This window comes from Nycticebus coucang, chromosome 5 (assembly GCF_027406575.1).
Source record: "Nycticebus coucang isolate mNycCou1 chromosome 5, mNycCou1.pri, whole genome shotgun sequence".
Lineage (NCBI taxonomy): Eukaryota > Metazoa > Chordata > Mammalia > Primates > Lorisidae > Nycticebus > Nycticebus coucang.
In genome coordinates this window covers 67639600-67666006 of record NC_069784.1, presented here as the reverse complement: position 1 = coordinate 67666006, position 26407 = coordinate 67639600, and positions in this window count along the sequence as shown.

The window sequence follows — 26407 nt, the reverse complement described above, 5'->3', positions numbered from 1 at the left end:
AAGCTCCAGTACACATTTTAGAAAGGGCCAGGAAGGCTGATGAAAGGGAAAGGGCCTCTCTCAGGGTAGAACTGAAGGCATGAAGAACAAGGGGTGGCGGCCCTCCTAGAACAACAGGTGCCTGATTCCCTGGCTGTGGAGAGTGTGCCTTCAGCACTGTGTGCAGCCCCATCCCAGGACTGCTGTGAGCCAGTGACTCACATGTTTCTCAATCTTCTCCTCACTAACACACACACACAAAAATGTGTATGGTTATCTTGACCATGTTTTACTATTATATACTAGATCTTTAGTTCATAGACTTCTAAACTAAATCTTGTTCTTTTGGGTACATATTTCCAAATTAAAATAAACAACATTTGAGTCTAACATAGAGACCAACGTTCGTCACTAGAAATTCTAAACTTTGAACTTGAAACTGCAACTGACTAGGGCACTTTGGATGTCTTCCTTAGGGAATGGGTGAGTGTATTTATCACCCCGTAACATAGCGTAATAGGACACAGTAGACCCTCCGACTAACAAACTGGTCAACATACGGAGGTGGCCAACATAAGGAATTTGGCCTGTTGGAGTGAGCTGCATGCCAGTCTATGAAATTTACATCACTTGAGGTGGTCAGTGTAGGGAGGTGACCAACCAGAGTTGGAACCATGAAGTTCTGCTATACTTAGTAACTAGAAGAGTGGTTTTTTTTTTTTTTTCCAGTAGTTATTGCTATTTCTCAAAAATTTCCTTTCTCAGCACATAATATTATTGAATATTCTGGCTATCTGTATATTGGTAGGCACAGGTAACTAGATATGTTCAAAGCCATAAAACTTTTCTTTTATCACTTCTTGAGGCATACTAATAATTTTGGCTGTGTTTGCCTTCGTTTCCTTACTATATTATAATTTATTTTCCCTACTATTAAATGAAAAATATGAAATAATTATCTACTCATTTTTTTGTGTGTGGGGGTGATGATCAAATACTTTCCAATGTATTGCCAGAAAACTGAAGCTATCTTTCTTTAGTCCTTGGCCATATTTTTTCTTCAAATGTGTTAGACATTATCATAGCAATATTGCTTCCTGGCTGCAGTAAGTACTACTTTCTGGAGATTATGAAGACTGTGTTTCACCAATATTCCAGGGCTTAACATGCCAAGATTCTGTGGATTTGTTCACCTGCTGCTATGACTCACTCTGTCTTTGAAGAGCAATCTAAAATTGAGGATGAGGAAAATAAGTTGGAAAAATAGTTGAACATATTTTAATATTATAGGGAAACATGTTAAAGCTTGGAGAATTTTTGCTGTAGTACACTTTAAGTGATCTTTATCCCTTGGGACAGGAAGTGTTTGGATTCTTAATATTTTTTTTTTGGATTTTGGAATATTTTCATATACTTGATGAGATCTCTTGGGGATGAGAACCCAAGTCTAATCATGAAATTTACTTATGTAATTTTATTTTTCTTGGGGCACCCTGAATAAACTATGTGTTGTACACACCTGTGTCTTAACTACAATCCATTACACAAGGACAGGCATAGAATTTTCCACTTAAGGCATTCTTTTGGCCCTCAAAAATGTTTCTGATTTTGAAGGAGTTTAGATTTTGGATTTTTGGATTAGGAATGCTCAACCAGTAGTAAACATTTTAAGAAATAAAGAGCAAGAAAGAATAGACAGATAGGAATAGTGGTTCTGCAGGACAATATTTCAGAATGTGTGATTGAGACTAGGTGCAGTGGCACACATCTGTAATCCTAGCACGTTGGGAGGCCAAGTGGGGAGGATTGCCTGAGTTCCAGATGTGACTGAACAAGAGCAAGTTCCCGTCTTTACTAAAAACAGAAAAGTTACCTAGGTATGACGGCAGTACCTGTAGTCCCAGCTACTAGTCCCAATCCTCTAGGCTGAGCCAAGAGGATTGCTTGAGCCTAGGAGTTCAAGGTTGCTGTGAGCTGTGATGCCACAGTACTCTACCCAGGGTGGACAGAGTGAGACTCTGTCTCAAACAAACAAAAAGAATGTGTGATTGAAATATGGACTGATTCAATGGTGTAGAGGGAAGACCATAACACTTTGCCCTTGCTTGGTTTATATCATATAAAGAGAACCAAAATTTTGCCTTAAAAGTAGAACCTAAATGCAAGAAAAGTATACAGAAGCAAATGAAGTGCCTGAAGTCTAAACAGAACTTACCAGGGCACTTGCTTCGTTGTGATTTTCTGTATATTTTGTGGTTCATGCTTTGTAGAACTCCTGTTAGTTGGAATGATGATGACCGGCCCACTGGTATTTTCTTTGGAAAAGGTCATGGGGGTCAAAAGTGACATAGTTCATGGAGAAGGTATTCAGAGATTATGGTTTTAGGGAAATTGTTACTGGAAGGAAACTTTCTCCTCCCTACACACTGTTCTACAGTCATGATAACAGAAATTATTACTGAAGCAATAGAAACCTACTTAGAGTTATTACCTATCTGAGGAAAGACACATACTTTATGTGCTGTTTATCAAGATCACAGAGAAGGGAGGAAGACACTGGCACAGCAGAACCTTCACTTGGTACCTAGGAATACAGGACCGGAGAAAACAAATTTCACGAGTGGCAATAAGATGATTAACTATATGTGATACCAATTTTTCACATAAAAAGATGTAGTTTCTTTGTGTTTGTGTCTTTTGCAGTTGCTGAGACTTCTTAATTTAGAATTTTCAATAATTCAACAGTAAGTTTACTCAAAAGAATTAACAAACTCCATTCGTTCTAGGTATAAAAAAAGATGCAATTTGTAAGAATTTTACACTAAATATATGAGTCTCTTGGTAAGCTGCAGCTTGTGTTAATATTGTAATTTGATGTGTTCTCTGGCTATCTTGTGTTAATCACTACCCATTTCTGTAAGAAGAAGAGTGCCGTACAAGATGTTCAAACCCATGTCTCCTGGTGACAGGTCCCCTGCTCCATGTAATAAGGTTACAATTGCAGTAAATTAAAGATACTTACAAGCAAAACTTAAATATAAAATATTATGCTGCCCGTCAACAAAAACAGCCATCAGTGTTGAGGGTAAATAGGCCCATCTGTAGTTCAATTAAACACTGGGCTGAACACTCCTAGGAACTTTTTGCTTTTTACAGTTTTAAGATAGTATTTGGGAATATAAATGGGTATCCATACTTTGAGAGAAATACTTTTTTCTTAATATGCTGGAGGGACTATTCTGCTTCTGTCCCGTTGCAGGGAATCTGCAGCAGGCTCCTCCGTGTTTTCTCTCCCTCCCCCACTCTGCACACCCACCACCCTCATCTCGTCTGCTTCTCATCAAGCAGCACGTGTATGTGGGCAAAGCCACCCTGGGGCTGATAATGAAGGAAACAGAGACGTACAACATCGTTTATATAATCTGTCAACTATATTGTTAAATCATGTTTCTGCTTTTAAATAAAATTAAACAATTTGTACATGATGAAGTTTTCTCCACTCTCATATGGAAATATTGCAAAGATCTCCTTTAGGTAAGCTCTGTAATTTCTCTTCCCACCTCATTGTATTTATAATATCTTTTTTTTTCTGTGTCTAACTGTATCACAAGAACGTTTCTATAAATATTTACAGTAGCTGCCGGCATCATTTCTCACATGGGACTATTCATATTTTACTTATGCCTATTGAGGCATTTTAAGGAAACAATTCAGTCGATAGGACTTCCCATTGTACTAAGAATTGGAAAAGGAGAGCCTCGGAAAGGTATGTATTCCCTGATATCTGCAAAATCTATTTCCTTAATAGAAGACGCTATGGTGCAAATTAGCCTACTCTTGTAATTTGGGCTTCTGCTCATTAATGTAAACTCTAGAGAGAGTAATGCCATATTAAAAAAATATGGGGGGAAAAGCCATTGAAGTTTAAATTGCAAAGCAAAACAAAAAAAAGATGAGGTGGTCTCCCCCTTTAATTTTGCAGATGAAACAATTCTTATACATTATCCCCATGATGGTTTCTCAGCTATTAGGAAATCTAATTAGCTATTTAGGGCGATATTTGCCAAGGAAGAGTTTACTTAATAAAGAAAGTATTGACAATGTACATTTTCAATTGTGATAAGAAACTTGTGAAATTTATATTGAAAAGCAAAATTTAGCTTCTGCTGTTAATAATAAGATTATAGAGTAACAGAAGAAGAAATGTAATAGTAAAAATGTTATTAAAATGTTATTAAAATTATTTAAATATTATTTTTACTATTACATTTCTTCTTGTGTTACTCTATAACAAGAAGTATTTGTTATGGTATTTTGCAGAAAATACATCTATTTATTACACCTGATACATACATAGACACATTCAGCAACATAATATAAATGTAAAATTCACTGTGGAAAAAAATTCATCCAATATGTTGTATCCTACATATTGAAGTCTCAGAGAAACTTCTGAAGTTTTTATTGAACTTATAATATTAAATATTTAGAATCTTCAGTTTTGTTAGCAATTTGGTCTATACCTTATATAAACAAACTATTCATGATTTTGTATAAAAATATATTTTACACATAAGCTGTATAAAGCAAGTTTTCTTGTTAAAGTCTTAAAAATACATAATTTAACCCAAAAATGAATTTGTAATTTGGGAGAATAGTTATGGTGCTGTTCTGTGGTTTGCCACACATATATCTATATGCATAATTACTATTCCATGTATCTAGAACTTTGGAAAAACAGATGTCAAAGCTGCCCCTGAGGCAGCACAATACATCATGTGTGATGGTAGGTCCAATACATTCAAAGGGTGAACATTTGTAATATTAGAGTTTATTGTGGGGATTTGTACAATACTTACCAATCCTATGGTGGAGATCACCACTGCTGGGATGAGGTCAGACAGACACACACATGTGTATATACACGCACATGGGTATACACACATACACACATGTATGATATATATGAGACCATATTTTGGGTGTGGAGCTCTGGACTTTGATACAGTGTCAATACAAATAAGAAATGGAGTTCCTTGAGCACCTAGAAATTATTTTATTTTTATTGATGTGCGTGTGTGTATTTAGCAATAGTTTATCAGTAGGTGGAATGCTCTGTATGTCAAAGAGGCCATTGGTCTTCTCCATCTCATAGATTATTTTGTGTTTTTTGTGTTCACAGTTATTATTGAAATCTCCCCCCCCCAAAAAAAAAGAAATCTCCCCTCTCCTGTGGATTTATCTATGTCGTAAGTGTTTGCTTTACATAAATGAAATATTAGGTGTTCATTATATAATTGTTGCATCATCTTTAAAACAGACTGACTTTTGTGGTAATCATATTTAATCATACTTACTACTTAATAGTGTACATATGGTCAGATTTAGTACATATATATCAAGGAGTTTTTTGGAATTATTTGTATGGTATGTCATTTCTCTTTTACTTTAAATTTTCCTGTAGCCTTATATTTAAAGTGTGTCTCTTATAAGAATACATAGATTTTTGCTTGGCTTATTTGTTTCTTCCTCTATGATAGTCTAGATTTTTGGTTAGATATTATTTGGTTCTTTATATTTAATGTAATTACCAATATATTAAGGTTCATGTCTACTACCTAAATATTTGTTTACTATTTCCTTTCATGTTACTGTTATCCTCTTCTATTCTTTTGTATTAATATCATTTTTTCCCTTCTCTCTTCTTGTGATCAGTTATGTATGCTCTTACTTATATTTTAATAGTAAACAATGATATAATTATAATCAGAAATTACAATAATAAAAGAGCATTTACATGTCTGTTAGCATAGCTAATGCTTATAATAATGATAATCAGTGTCATGTACCACTATTTTCATATGTTCTAAGATAAATACGATGTTAACTTTAAGGAAAAATAGGAAAGTATACATATATCCTGCTTTTTGCAGTGTGAAAACCGAACTGTTGTGAATTTATTTCTATTATTTGCTCTTGTTATTTTATTTTATTCTCCTCCCAGCCTTATTAAGGTAAAATTAATAGTAAAAAATTTCTCATTTAATTTTACATAGGGAAATTTGAGACTGAAAGGCTGAGTACCAAAGTCATTTCTTCACTATTTTATACAAATCAAATCTTCAGTGAAACCACAACAATATCACCATAGCCACAAAACTTCTAAAAGTACCTTTATCTTGAAAACTAAAAGGTACATTTAGAAAAAAAGGAAATCACTTTATTACTTTGCTCTTTGATTCCAATGAGAGTATGAACTGATTTTCCTGTCTAATTATGCTCTTGTAACTCAGATAGCTGGACCAACGAAGTTATATAAATTAGTGAAATAGGTTACATATTACAGTCTGGGAGTTGGTCAGGACTGGGGATTCTCATGTTCATGGGAATTCAACATTAAAAAAAGCTAAACAGTTGTAGATAATATACAACTATAGATGCAAAAGATAGCAGGGGATAGCTTATAGAGGAATGTGTTTATCTTGTCGTTTAAGGGTCTAAATTAGTAGATTCCTGGAGAGAAAGCTGATGATGATTAATTTTCAGATTTTCTTAAATTAAAGGGCAATGGAGACTGTAAAAATTAACTAATCCACCAGGTTAAATCAATGCTGACTGCTGCCTTTCTCTAAGGGTTTGGAAAGATTAAATGAGAGCATGTATTTAAAGGTGAGCTAAAATAATCAATGCTGTGTAAAGAAATGAATGGTGACGTTTAAAGGGCAGATGTGATTGTGCTTGTTTTGCAGGGAAGGACAAAGAAACATGATAAGTTCAGAAGAATTTACAAACACAGGTTTGTAGGGGATGTTTTGGAAGTTGTCTTCTGGTTCAGTCAACCGTTAATATTTTATACTTGTCTAAAATACTCATCACTTTGTAATATTGTAGAAAACCTATTATCTACTGATGTATTACATTTCATTTTTCAAAGATATAATTCTTAGAAATCTGCTTTATATGATTAGCTGAAGATTCATCCTTATATTGCAACTATCAGTTCTGGTTTTGCTCTTTAAAATTATATAGGCCAAGTCCAATTCCATATCACAAAAAAATCACTGACTTCTCTGAAAGGTTTAGGTAAGGTTTAGTTAGGTTTCTAAGAACCTTTATGTCTTTCACTTACAAATTCTGAGTTCATAAAAAATGTTTATGAATCTTCTCCTTTCTTGTTTTTCTTTGTACTTTTTACATGTTTACAAACCAAGTTGAGATTTTTGAGTTAGGAATTACAATCTAGGAACGGGAGGGTGGAAAATTATGCTCAGAAAGATGGGTACAATTAAATATCTTGAAATCGATCATGGAATTTACCTAGAATGTTGATAATAACTAGGAAAGATATTTAAAACTATAGATCGACAATATAACTATTTAATTACTAAATATTTACTGTAGACATGTTTTGCCAAATCAATGCGTTAGCCCTGGGGAGATAGCGGTTCCGTTCATACTTGTTCACAAGAAGAGGAAAGCATTGTAGCCACGTATCACAGGAGCTAAGAGAAAAGAAGGGGAAATGCCAATTTTAGTAATAGTCATAATCCAATCTTAGAAAACTCCATATATTTAAACACATGTAAAGCTTGACATATTTTGTCAGTTTTGGCAATCTGCAAGAATGAACCAAAATTTGACCCGCTGATGTTCATAAAAATGTAAATTTTTTTTTTTTTTTGCAGTTTTTGGCCAAGGCTGGGTTTGAACCCACCATCTTTGGCATATGGGGCTGGCACCCTACTCCTTCGAGCTACAGGCACCCCCACCTTAAGAAATTTTTTTAGATTGATTCCACAACCAATCTAATCAATTGTGAAGAAAGTGGATGTTTAAGTAGAAAAGGAAATACCATGACCATGATCAATGTCATGCCTGATGTGGCCTCTGAGGCTGAGTTGTAAACACAAACAGAATATGTAAATAGTATCTACTTTCATAAACTTGAGAAAAATGTTTCTGAAATAAGTGGTGGAAAGACATCAGTATGGACACTTATAACAAGAGAAAGATGTTCTATACATTCTACATAGGCAGAAAGACATAAAAGTGAATTTGCAAATACACATATATGCATGTTTGTGGAGTACATATGTCCATATATTTATATATATACACACACACACATACAGTCCACCGTCCATATCTGTGGTTCCACATTCGTGAATCTAACCAACTAAAGATAAAAACATTTAAAAAATGTAATACATTGCATCTGTATATGCAAAGTTTAAACATGTACAGACTTTCTGTCATTGTTTCCTAAAAAATGCACTATTTACATAGCATTTACATTGTATTAGGTAATCTAGAGATAATTTAAAGTATATTGGAGAATAAGCATACATTATATGCAAATATCACACCATTTTATATCAGGGACTTGAACATACACAGATTTTGGTATCATAGGAAGGTCTCAAACCAATTATTTTCCCATAGATATCAAGGGTTAATGTACTCACATACATTATATAAATTTTTTGCTAGAGTTCTTCTATAAACTCTACTGGAGAAGGAATAAGATTAGCTGCTTATATAAGCCTGATACTCTGCCATCAGCTACTGCTATCATGTGTAGTGATGAAGGCCTCTTACCTACACATTGGTAAGCAAGGGCTGTGGGTTTATTAATAACAATGAATATGAGACAAGGCATTTTAATATGGTTATAAAGTAGATTCTTTTAATGTATCGTGCTATATAAGTAAAACGGTAGATTTTGAGGGTTATATAAGTACTAGAGACTTATAATTATTTTTTTTCCACCTTTGGATGCTATTTCAGATAACTGTCAATTATAATAAGGTATCTAAGAAAGCACAACCTGTTTTCACCATTTCTCTATTTGTGAATATATGAACGATGTTCTGCTTTTTAATGGATTTTGTTTTCCCGCAACAGGGAAGCTTTACATGTATACAGTCCCAAGGTGAAATTTGTTCCAGAATTCTGAATCATAATCTCCCTCTGCAAGCCAAGCCTGTGCTCCGTGAGGAATGATGAGGTAAGAACAGAGGCAGGACTTCCCCACTGCACATACCAGTGAAACAGCCAGGGCTGCTGTCCCCGTTTGCATGCATGAACGTGCATATTTTTAGGGTAAAGGAGAATTTGCGCTTCCAATTCCAGCCTCAATTAAAATAATCAGTTAGATCATTAGAACAGAGGTACTAGTAGTAAACTGTATTCATTAATGGTTTTAGTGTGAGATAATGCTGTCAATTTCAAGAAATAAGAACAAAATCTCTAGGCTATCTGTTTTCTAAGCTGTTTCCCAGACATCATTAAAGGTAAAATTCAGACAGAAAGACACATAATTTCTATATCACACAAAATATTCTTATCAAAGCTAAGCATCTATTAACTTTCACAAGAGTACTATAAGTATGAACTTTGTTCACAGTGCTAATTTCTCACTGCTTATGTCAGATATTGGTCCATGCGCACAGTTCTCTTTAGCCTCACATGTCTTTCTCATGGAGTAGTCTCGCTATGCTTGGACAGTAACATCACATCACCTATTTCACCATTTTTCAAATGGAGGCCCATTTAACTCCAAGGTCAAGAATGAATTTTTGCATCTTTTGTATTTACCTACATGGATTTGGAGACTATTCTCCTCAATAAAGTAGGTCAAAAATGGAAAAGCGAGCATCCCACGTACTCACCACTATGTTGACACTAGTAGATCAACAACTATAGGCCACAGGAGAGAAAAACACAATTAAACTCAAGCAAGGGTGGGGGAGCCGGAGGGGATAGGTAAGTTCCCACCTAACAGGTGCAATGTGAGGGGATACGGCACACCTCCTGGGTGAAGGAGTCAACCACAACTTGGACTTTACCTTACCTAATTGTATGTATCCTCATATTAATCTGAAATTTAAAAAAGAATGAATCATCTTAGATTGTCTGAGAATGCATATATTTTTATTATCAGCATGTTGTTATAAGGTTGTACAATTAGTAATGCCATATTGTCTTAAAACTATTTCTACTTATTTCATTATTCATGAATGTTACTTTATGAAGTAAATTTTCCTTTCTAATAAAAATACTGAGCCAAAGTCATAACATTGATTCTGAAATTTCTTTTAATTTATTTTTTCTTGCAGGAATAAATTAAGAAAAAAAAAAAAAACTTTACCAAAAGAGTTCCTGGAAAGCAAAGTGAACTATCTATTTTATTTCATGGAACTGATGGCTAGTATTTCCAGCATCTAGGTGGAATTCTGCACAAACTCTCATGACCATCTCTGATCAAATCAGAGAAAACAGAAGAGTTGTTTAAAGGGGTATATAAGAAATCCATAGGTCTCAATCCTAATTCCAAATCATCAGGCAAGCACATTTATCTTTCCCCCAAATTCTGCTCCCCTCCGAAAAAACAGATATTTCCTTTAAATAGGCGAGTTTACCTCTGATTTGGACAGACATAATAGGAGACTGTTTTTCTCATACAGTCAAATTCTTACAACGTGGTTATAATACCAGGTACGTTCTCAAGAGCTGCCTCTACATCCTGAATGGCTTCCAACATATATTGTCTCTTCTTGCTTCCTATCATTCCAAAACGTTACTAAAGGATTTAAGTCATCTCGCTTCATGGCCGAGGAGTCTGTACATGTATTTGTTAATCCACTCACGAATTGATGGGCACTTGTGTTGATTCCACATATTAGCAATTATGAATTGTGCTGGAAAAAAGTGAAAGTGCCTTTTTGATAAAATGAACTTTTTCCTTTGGGTAGATAGCCAGTAGTGGGATTGGTAGATTAATTTGTAAGTCTTCTTTTCCACAGACATTGTGCTAGTTTGCCGTTCCACTGAGCGTATAAGCATTTCCTTCTCTTTTCACTCCAGCATTTACTGGTTTTGAACTTTTTGACAAAAACCATTCTCTCTGGGGTTAGGTGGTACCTCATTGTGGTTTCTATTTGCATTTCTCTGATGATTAGTGACACTGAGCATTTTTTTATGTTTACTGGCCATTAGTCTATCTTCTCTTGAAAAGTTTCTGTTCATCCTTTGCCCACTTTACAATGGGGTGGTTTGTCTTTTCTTGCTGATTTGTTTTAGCTCTTTGTAGATTCTCTTTACCATCCCTTTATCAGATGCAAAGCATGTGAACATGTCTTCTTATTCTATAGATTATCTATTTGTTCTGTTGATTCCTTGGCTGTGCAGAAGCTCTTTAATGTAATCAAGTTCATTTATTTATTTTAGTTGTTTCAGTGGTTGCCCTTTGGGGTTTTCTTCATAAACTCATTGCCTAGGCCAATATCTAGAAGAGTTTTCCCAACATTTTATTCTATAATTTTATGCCTTGCATCTAAGTCTGTTATCCATCTCGTATTCATTTTTGTGAGTAGTGACAGATATGGATCTTGTTTCGATCTTCTACACGTGGCTATTCAATTTTCCCAGCACCATTTGTTGAATAGGATTCTTTCCCTCAATGTATATTATCTGCTTTTCCAAAGATCAGTTGAAATATGTGGAGGGTTTTATACGTGGGTTCTCTCATCTGATTAATTAATTGGTCTATGTCTCTATTTTTGTGCCAGTATCATGTTGTTTTAGTTACTATAACTTTGTAGTATAGCTTGAAGTCTGATAAAGTGATGCCAGTAGATTTATTACTTTTGTTTAAGGCTGCTTTGGCTATTTGGACTCTTTTCTGGTTCTAAACTAAGTATAGAATTATTCTTTTTGTAGATCTGTGAAAGATGACATTGGCATTTTTAAGTTTTTATTTCAGATTAATATGAGGGTACAAATGACTAGATTACATTGTGTTTCTAAGGTAAAGTTGTACCCTTACATTTCACCCTTTAAGTGAGAGCTTACCAATATCCCTTTCTCCTCCCTTTTTCCCCCTTCCCCCATTTTAATATACTGGTGTTTTTCTCTCATATGGGCACATAGATTTTTTATATTTGTTTCATATTGGTGTTGAGTACAATGGATACTTGCTTTCCATTTCCTGTGACACTTTACTAATAAGAGTGAGTATCAACTCTGTCCAGGTAAACACGAAAGATGTAAAGTCTCCATCTTTGTTTCTGGCTGGATAGTATTCTGTAGTATACATTTACCAAAATTTATTAATACATCCAAGATGTGGAAGTAACCTAAGTGCCCATCAACTCGTGAATGGATTCACAAATTAATATTAGTATTTTAATGGGGATTGCATTGACTCTGTACATCACTTTAGGTTGTATGGACATTAAAAAAAAAGAAATAAAATATTGATTCTGCCAATCCATGAGCATGACATGTTTTTCCATTGTTTGCATCATTTGCAATTTCCTTCCTCAGTGATTCAGAGTTCTCTTTGTAAAGCTGTTCACCTCCTTAGTTAAATTCATTTCTAGGCATTTTATTTTCTTTGTTGTTACTATGAAAGTCATGTATGATAAACCCACAGCCAACATCATACTGCATGGGGAAGAAGTTGAAAACATTCCTACTTAGAAATGAAACCACACAAGGATGCCCACTGTCCCTTCTATTTAACACAGTTCTGGAAGTCCTGGCCAGAATAATCAGGAAAGAGAAAGAAATAAAAGTGTCCAATGCAGGAAAGAGGAGGTCAAAATGTCATACGTTGCTTGGTGGCGCCTGTGGCTCAAAGGGGTAGGGCGCCGGCCCCATAAGCCGGAGGTGGTGGGTTCAGGCCCAGCCCCGGCCAAAAACAAAAAACAAACAAACAAACAAAAAAACCATACGTTGCTGATATTACCTTATATCTAGAAACACCAAAGATTCCACCAATAATTAATAAATTTGGCAAAGTTTCAGATTGCAAAGTCAATATGCATAAATCAGTAGCATCCCGGCTTGGCACCTGTGGCTCAAGCGGCTAAGACGCCAGCCACATGCACCTGAGCTGGCGGGTTCGAATCCAGCCCGGGCCGCCAAACAACAATGATGGCTGCAACCAAAAAATAGCCAGGCGTTGTGGCGGGCGCCTATAGTCCCAACTACTTGGGAGGTGGAGACAGACTCGCTTGAGCCCAGGAATTTGAGGTTGCTGTGAGCTATGATCCACAGCACTCTACCCAGGGCAACAGCTTGAGGCTCTGTCTCAAAAAAAAAAAAGAAAAAAATCAGTAGCATCTCTCTACAGCAGCAACAGTCAGTCAGGTTTAACATCACATCACAGACTCAATACCTCTCACGGTAGTGCCTCAGTGTGTTTCTATTTGTCCCATTTGGGGAGCTCTAGAGCAGATGCTAAAGTGGACTTTGGGATGCAAGATATCAATTAGGAATCAATATCTGTGAATAGATTTGGAAAAGACACAGTATTGGGTAGAGGGAGAAAATGAGCTGGGTGTTGGCTGGCCAAAATCTAAGCCAAGGTAGCAAGGAACTTGAGAGGTTATTGCTGATCAGAATATCCCATACTGGGAGGAAAATAGCTGCACCTTGCTCAGTAACCTGAACCAACCTGCCTGGAGTCTGCTCTCTAAAGCCAATGGTCAGCCTCAAAGAGTTGGTACTAAATGCTGCCTACTGACCCCCTTCCCCGCTTTTGTACAGCAAATCCTTTTTTGAGGATGAATTTGGACAGCAATTCTCTTTATCTCCGTATCATTTCATATGGCTTTTGCAATGTTTCAGCATACTTTCTCTAGCAAACATCATCAATGATTATCTCTCTAAATTTAATACAGTATTTGGCCTTATATTATTGGTTTCAAGCACAAGCATTGTATTCATTCTTCTTTGTCTATTCAAGCTCATCACAGGAAACTCTTAGCTTATGTCTGTGCTCAAAGTTCCTGATGCATTTCTACATATGCGACTGAAAAAAATAGAAACATTTATATTATCCTCTGAAATTTTCCCTCAGTCAAAAAGATGGAGTTTTCTGTGTTGCTTATTTTTGTTTCTAAAATACAGAATCCAACCAAAGAAACCTTAACCATTCTATAAAGGGTATGGTTAAGGAGAATAATGTTTGCATTATTGCAATTATTGCAATTACACTATAATCAATAGAAAGTTTCTGTAAACCCTGACTTACAGTAAATTCTGGGTTTAAATTTAGTGATATTTCTTGCATTGTCCAGTTGGCTGCTTCTATTGAACTATTACAAAAATTAGGGGGGAAATGGCTTGTTAGCATTGCTTCTGGTTTGTTTCTGCCTTGTTCAATTAGTTGAGGTTGGTACAGAACACCTGGTCTCATTGATAATGCTTACTGCTAAACACACCACCCCATTAAAAGTTGCTTTGTGTAGTCAAGAAATAAAAATGCCTAATGTCTAAACTAGCATCAAATCCAATCCAATCCTTACAATAGTCTGTAACAAAATGGATAACTGCAGCCCCCACTACCCATAGAGTGTTTAATACGGAAAAAGCATCCGTTACTCACTTTACATATCAAATGTGCTTCTCACAAAAAAAGATTGAAGTAGGTGTTATAATTTTCATTCTATATATGAGAGAACTGAGTCCTAAAGAGGTTTTTAAAAAGCAAAGAGGCAAGAATCAAATTCAAAGCCTCTATGGATCTGATTCCTTTGAGGAGTCCTGGTCTATTCCCAGTGGGAAGCCAAAACTTGTGCCCTGTGCCCCCCTTGTTTGCACCTCTCTGCTCCCTGGTGCCACCCATTCGAAACTCCTTCACTTCTTGAAAAAGCCAGATGCTGGAATTTGCTGTTCTTCCTTTCTGTATACTCAATAGTCTCACGTTCTTGTTCTGCTCGTGTGGTCTCCATTTGCCTCACTCACTCCCATTCATCTTTAGAGTCGGCCTCCAGCTCACTTCCTTAAGGACAAAATGACCAGCCACCTAAGAATAGTTAAGACCTCTGAATTCACATCAATAACGCTTCCAATTTCCCCTTCAGAACACTTACTCATCAATTTAATGGTCTTTCCTCAAAAACTTGAATTATTAAGTGAAATAAATGGTCTGAGTTAAAACTCAAATATAAATGAGAAGTCTAATCAAAAACCATAATTTCTTCCTCTCTCTCCCAATCCTAATCCTTGAATTAATCATGTGTAAGATCTAACTTTCTTTTTTTTTCTGAGATAGAGTCTCACTCTGTTGTCCCAATCTAGGGAGCTAAGGTGTCAGCCTAACTAGCTCACAGCAACATCAGACTCCTGGGTTCAAGGGATCCTCTTGCCTCAGCCTCCCAAGTAGCTGGGACTACAGCTGCCACAATGGCTGGATAGTTTTTTTTATTTTTATTAGAGATAGGGTATCTTCTCAGGTCACTCTCTGACATAGGCTGACATAGGTGCAAGAGATCCTTCCACCTGGGCCTTCCAAGTTACTAGGTTTATAAGCATGAGCCACCATACCTGGCCAAGAGTTAGTGCTTCTATACGTCTATTGTTTTTTTATTCAAAGATATATATGCATATTACAGACATTCATTTTTAAAAGGAGTAGAGCTGATATCATACATATATATGACTTAGACCATAGTTTAGTTTATATAATTTTATATTAGATTATGGGTGTGCCATTATCAATTCAATCATCCCTATTGCTAGGATTGGAAGTTCAGGTTGTTTCCAGTTTTAGCTACAATAGATACCTTTATGCATATATATTTACTTACTGCTTCTGCTATACTATGACAGTGGTGTGCCCACATTTGCTTTAATAGGTATTGTTAGAGTGTATTCTAGAATTGCTAAATTATAATCCAACAAGAGCATGAAAGAGTACTTATATTCTTCTGTGTCTACCATCGCAGCATTTCTGCCACTGCTGGAAGATTTCAGTTCTCTTTCTTGGTGGGAGGGAGAAAGATTCTCACTCTGTTGCCCCAGGTTAGGGTAGAGAGCCCTGGCATCAACTTAGCTCACAGTAACCTAAATTCTTAGGCTTAAGTGATCCTCTTGCATCAGCCTCCTGAGTAGTTGGGACCATGGGCTCCCACCACAATGTCCAGCTATTTTTAAAGACAGGATCTCACTCTTGCTCAGGTCTCAAACTCCTGAGCTCAAGGGATCCTCCCACCTAGGCCTCTCAGAATGCTAGGATTATAGGCGTGAACCACTGTGCCTGACCTCAGTTACTTTTTTAAAAAAATAATTTAATAGAAAAGATTATAGTTCATGTTTTTCACGCATCCTTCTCTGACTACTAGTTTACTTGTTTACATATTTATCGGTCATTTGGGTAACTTTTTAAATACATAGTATGTTCATTTCCTGTATGCTGTTTTTCTAATCAAAAGTATTATATATAAATATGCCATGTTCCTCTTTATAGCTATCAGATATTTTATCTTGCGTAAGAGTCCTCTCCCATTTAAAGATTATGCAAACAGTCTCTCATTTTGTCTAACACTTTCATATCCCATGTCTGGAACTCTATTTATGTCTAGATCTATTGTACTACACTTTACTCTCCTTGACAGCAGGACCTGTGTCTATTCATTGTATTTCCAGTGCGAAGAAAACTATCATCAATGTCTGCATGATAATGAGTGTTTTGTTAATGAAAATAAAATAGTACCTAAACATCATTATTTTCACTTCCTTTAGGATTTCAGGATTATTTTTGAATAAAATTATGCAATTATTTTGTCTCTATTGATATATTATACTTTTCTATTTTTTCAGCCAACCTCTTTCCTCATTTTGATTCTGGTATCTCAGACACTATCCCCCTGCTGAGTAATCTCCGGGAGCTGGTAAGTCAACTATGCCCCAAGACATTTTACTTGTCACCCAGAAACATGTTTTAGATCAATTATCTCATCCTGAGATGTTTGATTGATGATGAAGTCTCAAATTCTGACTGTTTCAGAAAAGACCCCCTTTGCTTCCTTTGTCTTGCAACCCTTTACAGCAACTGTCTGTTCCTCTTTTAATTCCTACATTGAAACTTCATAGTTACTCACACGTTTCATAGTTTCTGAAACACACATCAAATCTAGGACTCAAATATTCCTTTCTCTCTCAATGCATGAGTCCTGACTTCTGATGAGGAAAATACCTTCATGGCAACTACCTGCACAGGGCTGCTTTGCACCTGCGTCCTCGAATTGCGCTGTTCTCCCTGCCGTTATGCTGTGATGTTTGTCTCAACAGCAGAGGATATTTATTAAAGAGTCAATTAAAAAGAAGCTTCAAGGCCTCCTCTTACAAGGTCTCCTTCAACCCTATATTTAATTTACATTTGAAATTTTAATTTTTTTCCTTAATCATTTAAGGAAAAATGATTACGGAAAAGAATTGTATGAACTTCAAGTTCTACTTAAATCCCCCACCCAATCATCTATGCACTTTCTGCATTTCCCATCTATCCTGACTCTCTGTTCTAGTGAATCCTGTTGATCTTCTGTTCCTTGATGAAACTTCTATTACTTTTTAGTTTCTAGTGACTGTCTAGTAATTTCCTGCGGATCCTTTTCAAATTTGTCCAAGTTCTCCACTTGAAAGTCCTGGAGAAGCTAAAAACATGTTGTAGTTTACCACCTTATTCATCATTACCAACTTTCTTGGGGTAATGATTGGTCCGACCATGGTTCAAAACAAATTACAAAGAACATCAAAATTTTGTATTCACTTAGCATTTGTTCATGTTTAGTTACTAAGTATATTTTTTCCACCTTTTCTTTGTTTAAAATAATACATGAGCTTTACTATCATCATCATTTGAAGTGTGGCGTGGTAGTGTTAACACGTTCATAATCCTGGGCGACAACATCCATCTCCTTAACTCTTGATTTTGTAAAATGAAACTTCTACATCCATCAAACAATAAATATCTCCTCATTCTCCTCTACCCCAAATCCTGAAAACCACTATTATACTTTCTGTCTCTGTGATATTGACTGTCTTAAGTATCTCATAAAAGTAGAATCAGACAATATTTGTCTTTTTATAACTGGCTTATTACTTGTAGTATAATGTCCTCAAGATTCATTAATGTGGTAACATGTGGGGGAATTTTGTTCCTTTTATACCTTTCATAATTTCTCCCTCATTTTTGAAGGACAATATTGCCAGACAATTTACCTTGGTTAACAGATTACATTTTGTTTCATTTCAATTCATTTCTTTTCTCTTTCTCTTCCTCCCCTCCCCTCCTCTCCCTTCTCTTTTCACTTTGTATATATTTGCTCACTGTCTTCCAGACTCAAAAGTTTCTGGTGAAAATCTCCTGATATTCTGACTGAGAATACCTTGGATGTGATGAGTCACAGCTCGCTCTCTCGCTGCCTTCCTTCAAAATTTTGTTTTTTTCTTTCAAAAGTTTGATTATAATGCTGCCTTCCTTCAAAATTTTGTCTTTTTCTTTCAAAAGTTTAATTATAATGTGTCTGGCAGTGGGTCTCTGTAAGTCTATCCAACTGGAGCAGTCTGAAATTCTTAGATGTTTATATTCACATATTTCATCAAATTTGGGAATTTTTCAGCCATTATTCTTCAAATATTTTCTCTTCCTTCTCTCTGTCATCCTCTATGGCTGCTGAAGCATCACTTGCTGATGTCCCAGGGTCACTTAGGCTCTGTCATTTTATTTTCCCTTTTTTAGACATGATAAATTTCATTGTCTTATCTTCAAGTTTATTGTTGTTTCTTCTGCCTGTTCAAATCTGCCATTGAATTCTTACGAATTTTTTTCATTTCAGTTATTGTGCTATTCAGCTCCAGAATTTCTTTTTGATTTCTCCTTAGGATTTTAATGTCTTTATTGATAATTTCATTTTGTTCATACAGTATTTTGTTAGCTTCACCTGCATTTTTCCTTAGTTACGTGAGTAACCTTAAGGAAATTATTTCAAAAGATTTGTCTTTAAAAGCTGCTGTCAGCATGTTTTCAGGGACAGCTTCTGTTGGCTTGTTCTTCTTACTGCTTTTGGATGGGCTATGCTATCCTAGCTCTCTGCATGCCTGGTGATTACTTTGTTGAAAACTGGACATTTGAAACTATTGTGTGGCAACTCTAGATGTCAGATTCTCCCCCTTTGCTGGTTTGCTGGGCATTTCAGGTATGGTTTCTGTTGGTTGGTTTGTTTGTTTGATGTTTGGGCTGTTTCTGTCTTTGTGCCAAGGATCAGCACGGAGTTGAAATCAGCACAGAATTTTAAAGTTTAAAAATCAAGTCTTTCCAGGTCATTTATGATGTTGTCCCTAGGCATGAGTGGTCACCCACCCACACACGTAGTTGCTTTTTAATGTCTTCATCTTTATTGTCTTGCTTCCAAAAGGGACAAAGAGTGAAAAAAATGAAAAAGCCGGTAAGGTGCCAAGCCCTTTAATTTGCGTGGAAATCACTTGGTGGTGGTGGTGGGGGGGCTTGCAATAATGGGGCCTGAAAACAATGGCAGCTCTTGTTTTTTGTCTACACCTCTGTGATCAGAAGGGACAATCAGCAGTCGGAGCACAGAGCTCCAATCCCAATATTTGGAGGAAAGAGTCCTTTTTATTCACCCTGGTTATCCAGGTATGCTAAGCTACTTCAGGAACAAGTTCAAAGCTGCCTGCCACGTGGCTGGGGGAGGGAAGGGAAGCTGCTACTGATTTTAGCTGAGCTGAAATTAACCAAAATTAGCTGAAATTTACCATCCAAGATGTCTTCTGGAAGTTGTAATTTTTCAATTACTCTAGAGTTCTAAAATAGTTTCCTCAAATAGATTCTGCCAGTGAAATTGTTGCTTAGATAGGAAGACAGGATCTCGACTCTTCCGAGGCTTCTCACTCTTAGAAGCCTCACTATGGGTGCTAATGCCTTTCTTTCCTTGAATCTTATGTTTTCCAAATATTTTAACCTTGAGTTTATCCATCACTCCACCATAGCTTTTTACATCAATATAAAGATTATTTCTGATTTCTTCTATAACAATTTAACATTTAGCTATTAAAGGAGTTTTCTTCAACAGCTGTTTTCATATCATATTTAAGAACTTACTGCATTTGGTGATATGAGCGACCTGATGGATTAGTCACTAACTCTCCGCCACCCAAACACGCGCTGAATGGACGTCGCTGCTTGGGTCACTTCCCTGCAGAGAAAGCCAGAAAGCAGCGGGGACTCCCCCTAGGGCGTGGAGGAAACCTCCGCGTCCAGTGGGCAGAAACAGCTGAGGGACGCTGGGCACAGAGCCGCGCCCTGGGCAGGGAAATTCCGAATCCTGTTCTTCCCTGAAGAGCAGCGTTTGGACCCCACGTATGCTGCCCTAACTCTGAGCTCACCCATGGTTTGGCTCTTAATTTACCAAATCAGCAAGCAAAGGTGCTCAGGGATATACCAGTCTCTGCAGACCACAGGAAAAAGCAGCCGTTTTGTAAGAATGTCAGACCCTTCAGGGCTTCGGTTCCCTGGAGGGGCGCAGAGAAAGCCCGTTAGTGTGTTCTTCCTGTTTTCTCCTGGACAGGGTCCATGGGGGCTTCTAGTGGCTACTCAGCAGCCTGGCTGCTAACTCACTTGCCCTGGGAGTTAAAGAAGCAAACAGCCAGCAGCGTGAGGTCTGCACTTCCCAGCAGCCTGGCCCCGTTCCTCCAGTGGTAACCGAGTCTATACCCCTCTGGAAGGGGCTTCTCCGCACACCACGCTGCGCAGCCCGCGTCTTCCACCCGTGAGACTGACTACATCGTAAAGCTCCTAGCTCTGGAAGCAGAGGGAACCAGGCCTATGTGAGGCTTTCTGGACCGCAGAAAAAAGCAGCAGTTTTATACTGGTGCTCAGCCACTTCTAGGGGTCTAGCCCCAGGAGCAATACCGAGAAGGGGCTTTTAGAGGGAGAAGGGGCCTGGGAGGGATGCATACCACACATTGAGGTATTTACCACCCCAGAGACTGCATCCAAAACCTCTTAGCTTAGGGAGCAAATGAGACCAGGCATTTGGGACTCACCCTAATGAGGAAATAGAGACGTGGCTTTAAATGGGCGCTCAAACACCACCCGGGCTACATCTCCGAGGGCCACCCAGAGGATTCACTGCACACTCTTCCACTGGCTACCTAATTTCTGGCTTCTAGCAAACTTGCAGGTGGGAGTTAATGGTGCAAACAGCATCACTTAGGCAACCTCATCTGGATCTTGGCACTTCTAGGCCTTTCTTTCTGTTTGCTCCAATGATAAACCCAGTCTACCTGTTTTTCCAGGACAAAGTTTGTCCACACACTGATTATCATAACTTCTTTAGCTCCCACCCAGGCATTGGCTTCCCTATGAGCTAGCTCGTAGAGATGATGGGGCTTTGCATGCCTCAGTGGCCCCAGACCACAGAAAACAGAGGTGTGTGTATAACAGGCAGCTGTATACCCAGGATTAGCAATGCCAGCCTAACACAGGTGCAGACATTTACCCCAAATCTTCTTCCTGGCTAACTGCAGAGAGAGTGGGAAATAAATGCCCACACTCGGCTTTATCATGAAGATAGAAGGAACTGGGGCAGACATGCAGCACCTCAACATTTATAGCTGTATCTAGGGGACTGGCTTCAATGTTACTGTCTTGGGTTCTGACAGGACATGGCACATCCTAATCTCCAAGGCCCATCCTGTCACCAGACAGTGATTTGGACACATACTAAGATTTGAGAGGCACTTTGAAACTTTGGTTAGAAGGGTTGTTGAGGTCCTTCACCTGCACAAGGCCAATCTGAAGCCAGTGTGACAAGACTGAGCAGTACAGTTATCTTATTTAGTACACAAAACCCACACAGAGAGTCAAGGAAAATGAAAAATAGGGAAATATTATTCAAATAAAAGAACAAGATAAATCTCAAAAACTTCAAAAGCAGTTCTAAAAGAAAAGTATATAGCAATGAATGTCTACATCAAAAATTAAGAAATGTCACAAACAACTTAACATTATACCTGTAGGAACGAGAAAAAGAACAAAAAACCCCAAAGGTAGCAGAAGGAAGGAATAAATACCTGAGAAGAAATAAGCGAGACCGAAACTAAGACGATATAGAAAACATCAATGAAACTCAGTCAACTTTTTAAAGAAAACTAAACAAAATTGACAAATCCTTAGTTAGACTAACTATGGGAAAAAGAGAGTAGGCTCAAATTACAATAGAACCTCCCTACTGAACACTTCCCTCCATTGACCACCTTCTTAAGTTGACCTAATTTTCTTAGACTAGGTATGCACTACATATACATCTCAGTATAGTAGGCCTAGTTCCTTGTGTTGACCACCTCCATATGTGGACCAGTTTGTTACAGGCCCTTGGGTGTCAACTTATAGAGGTTCTATGGTATTAGAATCAGAAATTAAAGAGGAGAACATTGCAGTTCATTAGAAATAAACATACAGGCTTGGCACCTGTGGCCCAAGTGGCTAAGGCACCAGCCACATACACCTGAGCTGGCGAGTTCGAATCCATCCTGGGCCCGCCAAGCAACCATGTTGGCTGCAACCAAAAAATAGCTGGGCATTGTGGCGGGTGCCTGTAGTCCCAGCTACTTGAGAGGCAGAGGCAAGAGAATCACTTGAGCCCAGGAGTTGGAGGTTGCTGGGAGCTGTGATGGTATAGCACTCTACCCAGGGCAACAGCTTGAGGCTCTGTCCCCCCCAAAAAAAAAAAAAAGAAAAGAAAAGAAAGAAACATACAAAGGATCATAAGAGACTGCTATGACCAATCATTTGTAAACAAATTTAACAATCTAACAATGCCTAGAAACATATGACCTACCCATGCTGAGTTACAAAGAAATTGAAAGTTTCTACAGACCAAAAATGAGTCAAGAGATTAAATATGCAATTAAAATCTCCCATCAAAGAAAAATCCAGGACCAGAGGACATTATGGCTGAATTCTACCAAATGTTTAAAGAAAAATTTATATGAATTTATTCTAAACTTCCAAAAAATTGAAGAGGAGGGAATACCTCTGAACTCATTTTATAAGGTTGACATTACCTTGATAGCAAACTTAGAAAGTAACAGTAAAAGAAAACTACAGGCCAGTATCACCAAAGAATATAGATTCAAAAATCCTAAACAAAGGGCAAGCAAAATGTATTTAACAGTATATTAAAAACATCTTTCATCATAATCAAGTGGGATTTATACCTGGTGTGCTCAGATGTCTCAACATATACAAATTAATTAATGTAAACTCATCACATTATCAAAATGAAGGAGAAAAACTATATGATCATCTCAATAGAAGGATAAAAAATTGGAAAAATTAAATATCCTTTAATTATAGAAACTCTCAAGAAATTTAGTATAGAAGGAATGTTCCTTGATACCATAAAGATCATCTATGACAAATACACAGCTAAGATCATATTCAATGGTAAAAATGGAAGGCTTATCTACTAAGAAATTATAACAAGTAAAAATGGCCACTCTTATCACCTCTATTCAGCATAGTACTGGAAGGCCTGGCCAGAGCAATTAGGAAATAAAAATAAATAAATAAACCCAAATATAAAATGAAGAAGTAAAACTGCCTCTGCTGATAACACAGAAAATTATAAAGACCACACCAAGAAACTATTAGAACTGATAAGCAAGTTCAGTAAAATTGCAGGATACACAATCACACGAAAACGACTAGCATTTCTCCATACTAACAATGAACCATCTGAAAAAGAAATTGAGAAAATAGTTATATTTATAATAGCATTAAAATAAATATTTTGCATTAAATTTACCTAAGGAAGTGAAAGAGCTATACACTGAAAAGTATGAAACATAGATTTAAAAAAATGAAGAATACACAAATAAATGAAAATATATTCCATGTTCATGGATTGAAAGCCTTAATAATGTCAAAATGTCTATACTGATCAAAACTATCTAAAGATTCAATGAAATCCCTGCCAATTTCAATGTCATTCTTCACATAAATACACAAATTTTTTTTTGTTTTTTTCTTTTTTTTTTTTTTTTGCTTTGTTATGTTCAGAAAGGGTCTCACTCTGTCACCGTGGCTAGAGTGCCATCATATCACATCTCACAGCAACACCAAATTCCCGAATAGCTGGGACTGAAGGCACCTGCCACAATGCTCAGCTATTTTTTTTCCTATTTTTAGTAGAGACGGGTTCTCAGTCTTGCTCAGGCTGGTCTTGAACTCCTGAGCTCAAGCAGTCCACCCACTTCAGCCTCCCAGAGTGCTAGGCTTACAGGCCTGAGCCTAGGCTTACAGGCCTGAGTCACTGTGCCCAGCCTAAACAAATTGTTTTTACCCACAGGTTGCCAAAGCAATCTTGACCAAAAAAATCAAACCAACAAAAAACTACTGAAGGCATCACACTGTCCAATTTCATGATTTATTAGAAAGCTAAAATAATCAAAATAGCACAGTAGCACACACTGAAGAAAAAGCTGTCTGTTTAATAAATAATATTGAGAAAACTGAATATCCATATGCAGAAGAATTAAAATGAACCCTTACTTATCCCTTATGCAAGAATCAGTGCAAAATGGAATAAAGAGTGAAACATAACTTCCGAAACTATAAAATTATTAGAAGAAAAACATAGGGGGATCTCCATTATACTGGTCTGGGCCATAATTTCTTGGATAAAACTCCAAACACAAGTGATGAGAACAAAACTAGATGATGGAATCCATTGAACTACAGAGCTTCTGTACAGAATAAGAAACAATTAAGAGAGTGAAGGTACAATCCTGAGGTTGGTGGGAAATATTTGCAAATCAAACATCAGATAAGGACCTAAATATTCAAAATATACAATAAACTCAAACTATACAATAACAAAAAATATATTAAAAAATAGGCAAAGGACCTGAATAGATAGTTCTCCAAAGAAGACATTAAAATGGCCAATACAATAAAAATACTAAAAAAAAGCTCCACAAATCCAATAATCACAGAAATGCAAGTTAAAACCACAAGACAGAGATATTACCTCACTCCTGTTAGACTGACTATTATTAAAATGATGAAAGACAATAAGTGTTGGCAAGGTTGTAAAGAAAAGGAAACCTTTGTGCACTTTTGGTAGCATTGCAAATAAACACAGTCATTCTGGAAAACAGTATAGAGGGTCATCAAAAAACTAAAACTAGAATTACCCAGCAATTCCACTTCTAGGAATACATCCAAAGGAGTGGAATGAGTGTGTGGCGATGTCTTCACTCATGTGTTCATTGCAGCATTATTTATAATAGTCTAGGTATGCAAACACCTAAAATGCCCATCCCTGGATGGAAGGGTCAAAATGTGATGAATATATGTAATTAAAATACTACTCAGCCTTTGAAATGTAAGACATTCTGTCATTTGTGGCATCATAGATTAACCTAGACAGTGTTATTCTAAGTAACATCAGCCATACACAGAGAAACAAATCTCATGATATTACGTGTGTGTGAAATCCAAAGTCAAACTCAGAGAAGTGAAGAGCAGACCCATGGAAACAGGATGAAGGAAACGGGAGAAGATGCTGGTTGAAGGACAGAAAGTTTAAGTTCTGGTATTTTAGGGCACAGAGTAGTGACTCTGGTCCACGGTAATGTATTGCACATTTCAATATAGCTTAATAAAGAGGATGTACATGTTCATACCACAAAGCGATGATAAATATTTTATTTAATAAATATGCTAATTAGCCTGCACAATGTATAGATGCATGAAAATTGTCACCTTGACCTCCATAAGTACAATCATTATTTGTAAATTAAAGATAAAATAAAACATGAAAGTAATTAAAAAAAATAACTTATAGGCGGCACCTGTGGCTCAAAGGAGTAGGCACCGGCCCCATATGCCAGAAGTGGTGGGTTTAAACCCAGCCCCAGCCAAAACCTGAAAAAAAAAAAAAACTTATAGCATTTATTCTCAATCAAATCAGATTTAAGTTCCATAGTCTACCTCATATTTATAATCTTTCTGCTGTTTGACAATATCAAATCTTCATTTCATTTCAATGTCAAAGAATCTCCATAACTTTAAAGTAGGATTTTGCAACCTCTGTACTATTTTGTACCTCCGTACTATTGTCATTTTGGTCCAGATAACTCCTGGCTGGCCTCTGGCCTGTGTGATATTCAGCAGCATTCCTGCCTTCTGATTTCTGGAAGCCAGAACACTCTCCACTCTCAAATTGCAGCAACTACTTGTGTCTCAAAACATTGTGAAATGATACCTGGAAAGAAAATCTCTCTCTTTTGACAATGGTTGCTTTAACCATAAGTTATTACCCGAAATTTCATATTTAGAAGGTACCTATTAGTTTCCTTTTACAGGCATACCTTATTTTATTGCCCTTTACTTTATTGCATTTCTCAAATATTGCATTTTTTACAAAGTAATGGTTTGTGGCTACCCTGTATTGAGCAAGTCTGTCTGCACAATTCTTCCTCACTTTGTGTCTCTCTCTCACATTTCAGTAATTCTCATAATGTTCCAAACTTTTTCATTATTATTAATGTGTTATGGTGTTATGTGATCAGTGATTTTTGATGTGACTATTGCGACTGTTTTGAAGCACCA